This window comes from Triticum dicoccoides, chromosome 1B, assembly GCF_002162155.2.
Source record: "Triticum dicoccoides isolate Atlit2015 ecotype Zavitan chromosome 1B, WEW_v2.0, whole genome shotgun sequence".
In the NCBI taxonomy this organism is placed as follows: Eukaryota; Viridiplantae; Streptophyta; class Magnoliopsida; order Poales; family Poaceae; genus Triticum; species Triticum dicoccoides.
The window spans coordinates 221,127,440-221,138,549 of record NC_041381.1 but is presented as its reverse complement, the minus strand read 5'-3'; the positions used below and the strand labels follow the sequence as shown (position 1 = coordinate 221,138,549).

General features: G+C 49.6%; 1 long non-coding RNA gene across 1 annotated transcript; it reads right to left on the bottom strand.

The window, feature by feature from the left end:
* Nucleotides 1-258: 258 nt before the first annotated feature.
* LOC119329069 lies at nucleotides 259-2,891 on the bottom strand. Its single transcript, XR_005159279.1, has 4 exons — nucleotides 2,426-2,891; nucleotides 2,140-2,256; nucleotides 1,909-2,033; nucleotides 259-1,776 (listed from the first exon to the last, which is right to left on the bottom strand). It is a non-coding gene; the product is annotated as an uncharacterized LOC119329069 (long non-coding RNA).
* Between the last annotated feature and the right edge of the window lie 8,219 nt (nucleotides 2,892-11,110).

Genomic DNA, 11,110 nt, shown 5'->3' with positions numbered 1-11,110 from the left:
TTCTGGATTTCTGATGATTTTGGTCTTGGAAGACCTGAACAGGCAAACATTGCTAATAACATGCCCCATTTACCGACAAGGGCTTTATTTTATACCAAAGTTTTAGTCAGCTACAGTTCACAATTCGAAAATGGAAACGTAAATATGTATGGTTATTGTGGATGCAACAAAAGAGTTCTTAGAACAGAAGACTTGGACATGGACAAACTTAGCAAGGTTCAGGAACACAATACAAAGGCATGCAACACTCCCGAACGGTGCATTGTACAGAAGGTATAATGATCTCCAGGATCTGCAAAACTGATCATCCAGAACACTTCATCTGAGTTGAAACACTATCAATCAAGCTTCATAAGATCTGTTCAACAACTCATGAAAAAAAGAGAAGACGATGAAACATGTGTTCTGTACACACATGCCTTTCAAAAGAGTCCCCTAAAAACCATGGGGGATATGGTCCTTGTAGAAGCCATGGGGGATATGGCCGCACATAGGACAGGGGTCGTGTTCTCCGGCTCCTCCGGTTGCAATCCTATAGAACCAAAAAGGAAAAACAATAAAATTGGGGACATTGCATATATGACGAAATAGAAGTTATTGTTCATTTTTACAATTGCTGATTTGGATTCTAATTCATACTCTAACATAGAACAGCTATATTCCTATTTTATATGCTACAAATAAAGTATATAAGATAAGAATGAAACTATGTGCAGAAAGCTGCAAGATCGTCATCCTTGCTATCAAAAAATATGGCCTTTTCTTCTCACTGAAAGTACATCTCTGTAAGAATCGCTAGTTAAGCACAAGTCTAACTAACAATTTATCACAGGAGCAACAACAGAATGCCGACTACACTAAAAAAGAACACACCTTAACCAAAGCTCTAATCAGCAACAGAAAAAAGAGCCTGTCAGTTCCTAGACCCTAAATCCTCGCAACTCATAGACCATGTGGAATGAAGGGAAACCACAATACGCAAAACAACCTAGAAGAGGTAAAAAACCAGCCGCAGGCAGATCGAAAAGAACATACATTACCACATGTTATGCCTTCACCTAGGCTTAAAACCTGAGAAGAGCATCGTACAAACATACAACTACTTTTAACTTCAAAAGAACCAACTCCATAACACAGATGAACATTAGAGCATCAAGTACCGCCATAATGACCTCACCTAGGCACGAAACAAACAACTTGGTACTCAATCTGGGCAGAGTTGCACATAATGAAAATCCTAAATCATGTTTAAAGGCAATGTTACATGGGTTGACAAAATATATCCACATGCAGTCACAGATGCTTTAACTTCCACACCACTTCTACACTATATAAAAAATTGAATACCGTGTGTGCATGGACAGCCACATACAATTTTGTTTCAAACAAAATCAACACAGAAATATCATTATTTAAGGTATTCATGAAGTTCTCAGTATGTCCGGCAATAGCAACAAATCAACAACAAGTAGTATAGCACCAAAATGTTTGGCAAGTGCCTTCATCAATGTTTCCTAATAAATCTCAGAACCTGATACATAATGAGATGGATACTTATAAGTAATGGTGTTCACAAAAAGCATGTAATCTGACATGGCTCAAGGACATAAATTTCATTCAACGGAGACAATATGCAATGACAAAAAATAATTTACTTGATGGACCAGATGATAAATTCACTGGTTTATTGAAGAAACTTCCGAGAACTGCTAAATGAATCCCTTATTTTCCAAATGTAGGAATGAACATGATAAGAGCACATCCTTCGTATTCTCGCTGCATAAATGGACATCAATAAATATATAAAGGTATAAATACGTGACAGAACATTAAGTCAAGCATATGAAGAAGCTAAAAAACAGCATAAGACGTCAAGAAAATCAAAGGAACATTAAGTCAAAACATCACCTAAGGTAGTAGGGAAAATTCTCAAACGTAACTTCAATATCACTTGGACTAATAATTATGGCCTTTCCATTTAATAGGACCAAGCCCTTGTCTCATATAACCTCTAACTCGCACAGACCTCCTAGCTGAATAAAAACGACAACCGATGATTATTATATACATCAGTTAGCAACTGACAGGGCTCCTGCGCTTCTTGCATCAGAAAATCAACAAGAAAATACAAGGATGTACCTCAACGTGCCGCAGTTTGCAAGGTATTTTGCGGACAAGTTGGTCTTTCAACAATAGATTGCATATTTTGTTTTGGCCAATAGAAAACTGAGGGACACAGATAGGGAGATGAGGACTCTGGTTCATAAATAAATATTTAGTTATACAGTGATAAAATAAAAAATATTCTCAAGGTCACAACAACACATACTTTAACCAACAAAGATCAACCAGAACCCGTAATGTGAGATAATCAGGGCCGAGCGGAGGAGGCCGCATGGGGAGAGAAAGAACGGGTGAATCTCACCTCGGTGTATCGGCGTCGGATGCGCTCGCCATCGCTCGACGTGTGCGCAACTCCCCAAACAACTCAGCCAGGTCCAGCCGCCGCCGCCATCTATCTTTTCCGCTCCCTCCCTCCCTCCCTCCCTACTAATAAGCAGCAGCTGGCAGGGAGATGTTAGAGGAAGAAGAGGACAAGTCGTCCCAGGCCTTGGTCCTTCCTTCGAGGTGCGCCGGAATCCTTGGGCATGCACCGGGTTGGGAAGTACGGGTTGGAGGACGGCGTCGGGCGCGGTCGTTCCTCGCCGTAGACCACCTCGGGCGGCTTATGGTGTCCAGCCGCTTCCGCTACTCTCATGCTCACCACTGCCGCTGTCAGAAGGAGGAAGAGGTGGTGCACAGGCAGGGGTAGGGAGCCGCCGCCGGGTGAGGGAGGAGGAGCAGGAAGGTCTTGTTTTACCGCTTGGCTCTAGGTTTCCTTTACCAGTTCCCCCAATTTGTTACGAACTATGCGCGGAGGCGCTTTCGCTGCGCGGTGGGACAACAATTGCACCGGGTCCATTGTCAATCACCTACGAAAGGAAACAAATGGTGACAAAATCTAGTCAGCCAGGGCCCCCACGCGCACGATGCATCGGTCAGCCTAGAAAGGACGGGTGCGACCTCTCCCCACAGCAGGCAGCACCTGGCGAACGGAAACAGACCCACCACCATGTCAAAGACACGCGTCCTAAGCGGGCCATTCGGGACCACCGTCATACAAGCACCAAGACAGCGGGTGAAAGCCACCCGTGCAAGAGAGGGGCGCGCAGGATCAGTGCACGCGACCCAGAGGCAGGGTCCACAGCGCGGGGATCACACGTCCTGCTGGTCGAGTCGTGCATCAGCCACACCGCACGCCAACAACTCCCTCCCAACCCGGACAGAAAGGATGGACACAGAAGAATAAACACCACCCGCCAACGGGTAGGACCAGAGAGCATGGTGCCCCACACGTCATCCCGCACAAAGAACCGACGGGTATATCCTCAGCAGCTAACCGCTGCCTCCACGCCATGGCCTATCCACCGTGCGACGCGCGACGAGGCACGACCGTTCGTGCACAGCCCATACCGTGTGGGTCCCCGCGCAAGAACACACAATCGCCCACACAAACCCATTCCGTGGGGAGCCGAACCGAGCCAGCGCAGCCGACGAGCGGGGCCAGCAGAAGCACCGGCCCACCCACCAGTGAGACAAGGGCACGCCAGCTGAGTGTGCATGCGTCGGCCAACCCCGTCGTCCATACTGGGTGCGGTCAGCGCCGAAACAGCCACACGACGAGGCAGGAGTGGTCACCTGAGAAATTCGAACCCAGCCAACCAGAGAACTCGCTAAGCCCACCAGTCATCGGGTTCCATGCAGGACTACTGATTCAAAACAACCAGTGAAAATCGAACGGTCACCACATGCACGTTGACCTGACCAAACCCAATCGGACGACCACGCGCGGCGCGAAAACGAGGAGGCCTCAGGAGGGCGGGTCGGCTAGGCTTCTTATATGTTTAAATAACAGGCGTGCCTTCAACAGGTCTACGTGTCTTATTATCGGGTCTTGCAATATTAGCAGTTTCACAGAAAAAAGAAATAACATGCCCATCTAAGTCCTCATCCAAGAGATCTTTAACCATAGCAATACTAGGTTCAACATTAATTTGCTCAGGAGGTGTATAAGTCCTAGTATTACTTATACGAACAACAGTCGAAGATTTAGCATGATCTTTTATCCTAACAGGAAAAGGAGGTTTTTCAACATAAGCAGTAGGAACAATAGGATCACTATAGGTAATAGTCTTTTCTTCGACTGTAATAGGTGCAACTACTTTCACTTCAACAGGAGGATTGTATTTAAACCACTTATCTTTAGGGAGATCAACGTGAGTATCAAAAGATTCACAAAAGGTAGCTACTATCTCAGAGTCAAGTCCATACTTAGAGCTAAATCCACGGAAAGTATCGGTATCCATAAAAGATTTAACACAATCAAACTTAGGTGTCATACCTGACTCCTTACCATCGTCGGAACCCCAATCTTTAGAGTTGCATTTAATTCTTTCCAATAAGTCCCATTTGAAATCAATAGTCTTCAGCATATAAGAACCAGCATAGGAAGTATCGAGCAGGTTGCGATTATCAAGAGAAAGCCGAGCATACAAATTCTGAATAATCATTTCCAGAGAGAGCTCATGATTGGGGCATGAATATAACATTGAGTTAAGCCTCCCCCAAGCTTGAGCGATGCTTCCTCCTTCGCGAGGCCAGAAATTATATACGTAATTACGATCACGATGAACAAGATGCATAGGATAGAACTTCTGGTGAAATTCCAACTTCAATCGCTTATAATTCCAAGATCTCGTATCATCACATAGCCTATACCATGTCATTGCATCTCCCTTCAAAGATAAAGGGAAGACCTTCCTTTTGACAACATCATCGGGAATACCTGCAAGCTTAAATAATCCACAAACTTCATCCACAAAGATAAGGTTTAAATTGGGATGCAATGTTCCGTCTCCTGCAAAAGGATTAGCTAACAGTTTTTCTATCATACCCGAAGGATCTCAAAGTGAATATTTTCATAAATTTAAGTAGGTTGAGGAGCATCTCTTTGCTCTTCTGGTTGGGGTGAAGATACCCCAAACAAGCCCCTCAAAGGATTAGTTTCCGTAGTGACAAGTAACAGAAAATTTCAGCACACTATATAAATGTTTCCTTACCAAGTTCCACTCACCAAAAGCACTACACTCCCTGGCAATGGCGCCAGAAAAGAGTCTTGATGACCCACACGTGTAGGGGATCTATCGTAGTCCTTTCGATAAGTAAGAGTGTCGAACCCAACGAGGAGCAGAAGGAAATGATAAGCGGTTTTCAGTAAGGTTTTCTCTGCAAGCACTGAAATTGTAGGTAATAGATAGTTTTGTAATAAGATAAATAGTAACGAGCAAAAAGTAAATAAAGTAAATAAAGTGCAGCAAGGTGGCCCAATCCTTTATGTAGCAAAGGATAAGCCTGGACAAATTCTAATAATAAATAAGGAGCTCCCGAGGACACATTGGGAATTATCGTCAAGCTAGTTTTCATCACGTTCATAAGATTCGCGTTCGGTACTTTGATAATTTGATATGTGGGTGGACCGGTACTTGGGTACTGCCCTAACTTTGACAAGCATCCCACTTATGATTAACCCCTATTGCAAGCATCCGCAACTACAAAAAAGAGTATTAAGGTAAACCTAACCACAACATTAAAAATATGGGTCCATATCAACCCCTAACGAAGCAACACATAAACTAGGGTTTAAGCTTCCGTCACTCTAGCAACCCATCATCTACTTATTACTTCAGCATACCTTCCTCTAGGCCCAAATAACGGTGAAGTGTCATGTAGTCGACGTTCACATAACACCACTAGAGGAAAAGACAACATACATCTCATCAAAATATCGAACGAATACCAAATTCACATGACTACGAATAGCAAGACTTCACCCATGTCCTCAGGAACAAACGTAACTACTCACAAAGCATATTCATGTTCATAATCAGAGGAGTAATAATATGCATAAAGGATATGAACATATGATCTTCCACCAAGTAAACCAATTAGCATCAACTACAAGGAGTAATCAACACTACTAGCAACCCACAGGTACCAATTTGTGGTTTTGATACAAGATTGGATACAAGAGATGAACTAGGGTTTTGAGAGGAGATGGTGCTGGTGAAGATGTTGATGGAGATTGACCCCCTCCCGATGGGAGGATCATTGGTGATGACGTTGGTGATGATTTCCCCCTCCCGGAGGGAAGTGTCCCCGGCAGAACAGCTCCACCTGAGCCCTAGATTGATTCGGCCAAGGTTCTGCCTCGTGGTGGCGGAGTTTCGTCCCGTAAGCTTGCCCCCGATTTGTTCCAGGGTAAAAGTGATGATATAGCAGAAGATGGACACCGGAGGCCCACCAGGGGGCCCAGGAGATAGGGGGCCGCGCCTTATGGGGGGGGCGCACCCCTATCTCCTGGACAGGGTGTGGGCCCCCTGGCCTATTTCTTTCGCTCATAAATTCTTATTAAATCCAAAAAGTTGTTTCATGGAGTTTCAGGACTTTTGAAGTTGTGCAGAATAGGTTTCCAATGTTTCCTCCTTTTCCTGCCAGAATTCCAGCTGCCGGCATTCCCCCTCTTCATGGTAAACCTTGTAAAATAAGAGAGAATAGCCATAAGTATTGAGATATAATGTATAATAATAGCCCATAATGCAATAAATATTGGTATAAAAGCATGATGCAAAATGGACGTATCAGGAGGCGGACCTGGCCTACCGGAGTGGTGGAACCGTCAGTAACTCCTGAGAAAGGCTTGGTAGGCTGGAGCTGATCGTATGGCACTTGAAGGTTGTCGAACATCTCGACAGACAAGATGTTAAGCCCTGCGCCGCCATCGATGAGGGTCCTGGTGACTTGCACATTGCTAATGACTGGTGAAAAGAGCATTGGGAGGACGCCAGCAGTAGTCGCGCACTTGAGTTGATCTGCCGAGCTGAAGGTGATGGCGCACTTGGACCACCTGAGCGGGCGTGTGGCCTCGAGCTTGGGAAGGACTGCGTTCACCTCGCGAGCGAACTGCTTGAAGATGCGCTGAGAGGCTGGGGCCTGGGCTCCTCCCAAGATGCAAGCGATAGCACGCGGCTCCGGGAAGCCCCCAGCCCCCTCGTCCTGGTGATGGTCGCCATTCCTTCTCGGTGGTGGCGGTAGTGGAGGAAGGCCTGCGTTACCCTGCGGGCGGTCCTCGCGAGGCTGATCCCTCCAGGCGCCCTCACGAGGCTGGTTCTGCCAGCGATCCTCACGAGGTCGGTCACGCCACTCCTGGCGAGGGCCACGGTCGTCCCATTGTCGTCCGCCATGTCCTCCTCCTCAGCCGTAGCCCCAGTCGTTGCGGCGGGGCGTCGATCGAAGTATCCTTCTCGAATGGCCCTGAGCTCCTGGCATTCGTTGGTGTTGTGGGTGTGGAGGTTGTGGTAGGCGCAAAACAGTCGGCTGCCCTTGGACGACTCCAGCTGGTCCTTGCCATGCTTCGTGTCTGGTTCTGCTACGAGCACGGCCGCTCCCTTGCAGTTCACGTCCTTGGACTTGGTCTTCTTTTCTTCTGGGTCAGTAGCTGGAAGCTCGAGGAGGGAGAGGCGTCCTTCCTCAGCTTTTGCGCACTTGGTTGCCAGGCTGAATAGCTCCAGGGATGTGCACAACTCGTTGTGGGTGGCGAGCTCCTCCTTCATCTTGACGTCACAGACACTATCAGAGAACGCCGAGATGATGGCCTCATCCGTCACCTTGGGGATCTTGAGGCGGACGCTGTTGAAGCGCTGGATGTATTTCTGCAGGGTCTCCCCAAGCCGTTGCTTGATGCGGCGCAGGTCACCCGCGGCCGAGGGGCGGTCGTGAGTGCCCTGGAAGTTGGCGATGAAGCGGTTGCGCATCTCGTCCTAGGACGAGATCAAGCTGGGAGGCAGGTTGAGGAGCCACAAGCGGGCACCGTCCTTGAGCGCCATGGGAAACCAGTTCGCCATGACCTTCTTGTCTCCGTTGGCTGCCTCGATGCTTAGCTCGTAGAGCAGCAAGAACTCTGCAGGGTCGGGGGTGCCGTCGTAGCGAGAAGCCAGGCTCGGCTTGAACTTGCCCGGCCAGGCGAGCTACATAGCTCGAGGGTGAAGGCGCGGCAACCTACAGTGGTCACCGGCGTGCTTTGCTGATGCGGAGCTTGCTATTAATGGTACCCGCGCACCGCTACCAGAGGCAGTACGCGGTCTTGTCGCGCCGGTGCAGGGACGCGGTCTTGTCGCGCTAACGTAGGAAGTACGAGGGCGCCTTCTTGAGGCCGAGGGATTTCTTGACAGCTTCTTTCTTATCGCGTGGGCACTGGATGCGGTGGGTCACGTCCAGGGGCCGTGCGCCTTGGAGCCAGGGCGCCATCTTGGGGGAGAGGTGGTGGAGGCGCTCCTTGAGCCACGCCGCCCATACCTGGCGGAGGGCGAGGCAGCGAGAGGGACGGTGCAGGAGAGCCCCATGCGGCGCTGTTGAGCTCGGTGATGCAAGCGAGCCATTCTTTGTACAGATCATCGACGGGGCGGTAGTGCAGGAGCTCACGCGCTAGGAGCAACGTGGCCTACGCGTCCGTGGGGGCGCGACGAGCGTGGGACGACGAACCAGCTAGGATCAGCGACGGAGTGGCGGTGCGGCACTCCCGCCGCACCGAGGGGTGCAGCAAGGACGCTTGCTGCTCGTTCCCCGCTGGGCTGGTGGTGGTGTTGGTGGCAGGCGACGGGGAACGACAGGGAGGCCCGCCGACAGGGGCCGTCTGGGCGACGCGAGCGGCGAGAGCAGCCCGGCGCTCGGCGCGGGCTCGACGGGCGTCAGACATGGATGTGACGAAGCGATGGGACGTGGATTAGCGGAAAGAAGACTCTGGCGCACCCCTACCGGGCACGCCAAATGTCGGATATAGGGTTCCGGCAAAACCCTTAAGGTTCGAACACTGGGGTGCGCACTAAGATTTCCCCCTACCGAATCTCACTCTCAGCCTCGCCGCGATCCCTAAGCTAGATCGATGAACTCACAACACAAGAGACACAAGATTTATACAGGTTCGGGACACCGTTGTGGTGTAATACCCTACTCCTGTGTGTGGTGGTGGATTGCCTCTTGGGCTGATGATGAATAGTACAAGGGAAGAACAGCCGCGCGAGGAGAGGTGTTCTTGAGCTAGTGTGGTGTGTGGATGAACTTAACTTGTCCCTTCTACTGCGGTGGCTAGCCCTATTTATAGAGGCCCTGGTCCTCTTCCCAAATATTGCGCGGGAAAGGATCCAACAACGACCATTTTGGAAGGGGACAAATAGTACAAGCTATCCTGACTAAAGGTGGTCTTCGCCTATCAAAGGTGCTGGTGATGACGCCATCTTGGGCTCCATGATGACCTCCGTCCTGTCGTCCTGCTGGTCTTAGTCTTGTTGCACCGATATGGAAACTTTTGCCTGATGCCTCGGTACTCCACGCCTGCGCTTGACCCCTTAACACCAAAGGGGAAATGAGGACACTGCACGGTCTGGCGCCCGCCTGGCCTTGGTCGTCATGGCTTGCGTCATGGGAACCTTGTGAGGTACCCTTTGCCTTGATCTCTCGGCCTCCTCGCGAGCCTGCCTAGGGAGGCCGCTCCTAAGGAGGCCTTACGTCGTCCACCCTGCAAGGCTTGGCCCCTCGCGATAGTCTTGAGTGTTTGGTTGATGAAGACGAGCCGTACTGGGCCACTGGTGGAGCCACGCAGCAGGCCACAAGCAGGCAAGTGTGGGGACCCCCGTCCCCAGAACGCCGACACCTGCTCTATGTTTTCCATCATCCGAGTTGGGTATGTTTTGCTGAATGATACTGAGTTCCGCTATCTGCCGGCGGCACACACTGGTTCAGAGGGCTATTACACTGGGTTCTATGCCGATGCAGCTCACGAGGAGGCACTTCTCCGCACTACTACCGAGATGCTAGAGGAGAGAGATCGGGAGAACCGTGCTTTACGCATGGAATTGCACAACACCTGCTAGGACCACTGGGCTACCTTGACGCGGCTTGCACCAGCCGTTCAGACGGGCTACCTGGATATGCGTGACTTGTACCCTGTCCGCACACGTCTTCCGGCTCACATTGATTATGCAGATGTTGGAGGTATCACGCCTCTTCGCGGGCGCCGTCTTCCACCCTTCGTGGGGCCGAGGCCTCATCCAAGCCCGTATGGTCCACAGTCTCGACGTGAACATGAGTTCCCGGATCCACACATCCCGCTTCCAGGCTATGCGGGGGATCTCTACGAGGACTACTACGGAGCTGGAGATGACTGAGTCGGATCACGACACTAGTAGTTTGTAGTAGTCGTATTTCCACATTCTTGCGCGTCTTGTGGAATATGACGTAGTTTGTACTAGATTCTGAAGGTGTAGAAAAATAATGTATAGGAGCTTGGGATGCCTCCGATGAGATGTAATCTTCCTTTCGCCGCTGTTGTACTCAGTTTGGTCTTGTACTAAACCTTGTATGGTGTGTATGACGATGGAATAAATGTAGAAGTTTGTGTATTTCCATGTCATACGGATGAACATCTTGCATTCTGAGTTATCCCTTACAATTTGCACTTCTATGTCAGAATTTTGTCATCATGGTCTAAACCATTGATTTGTTTTCCTAGGATGGTCAACACCCGCAACAACCCTTCTGCCCTGGAGCAGGTTGAAGGCAGTGAGGCTAGAGATGCGAACCTGCCTCATCCTCCTTCTCTGGCTGAGGTCATGCTGGAGGCCGAGAGGAACAAATGGGAGACCAACCGTTTGCTGGAACGCATCGAACATAACACAACACTGTGCTAGAGGAACGACTTGGTGTCTCTCAGTGACTTCATCAAGTTACACCCACCCACCTTCCATCACTCCGTCGAGCCCCTCGACGCTGATGATTGGCTTCACAGCATCACCCACAAGCTATGTTCTGCACACGCAGCCGAAACAAACAAGGTCACATATGCTGCCTATCATCTTGAAGGCCCCGCCAGTCTCTGGTGGGAGAACTATGAGGCCATGCGCCCAGCTGGCCAGGTCACCACTTGGGCAGAGTTCAGTGAGGCTTTCCGTGAATATTA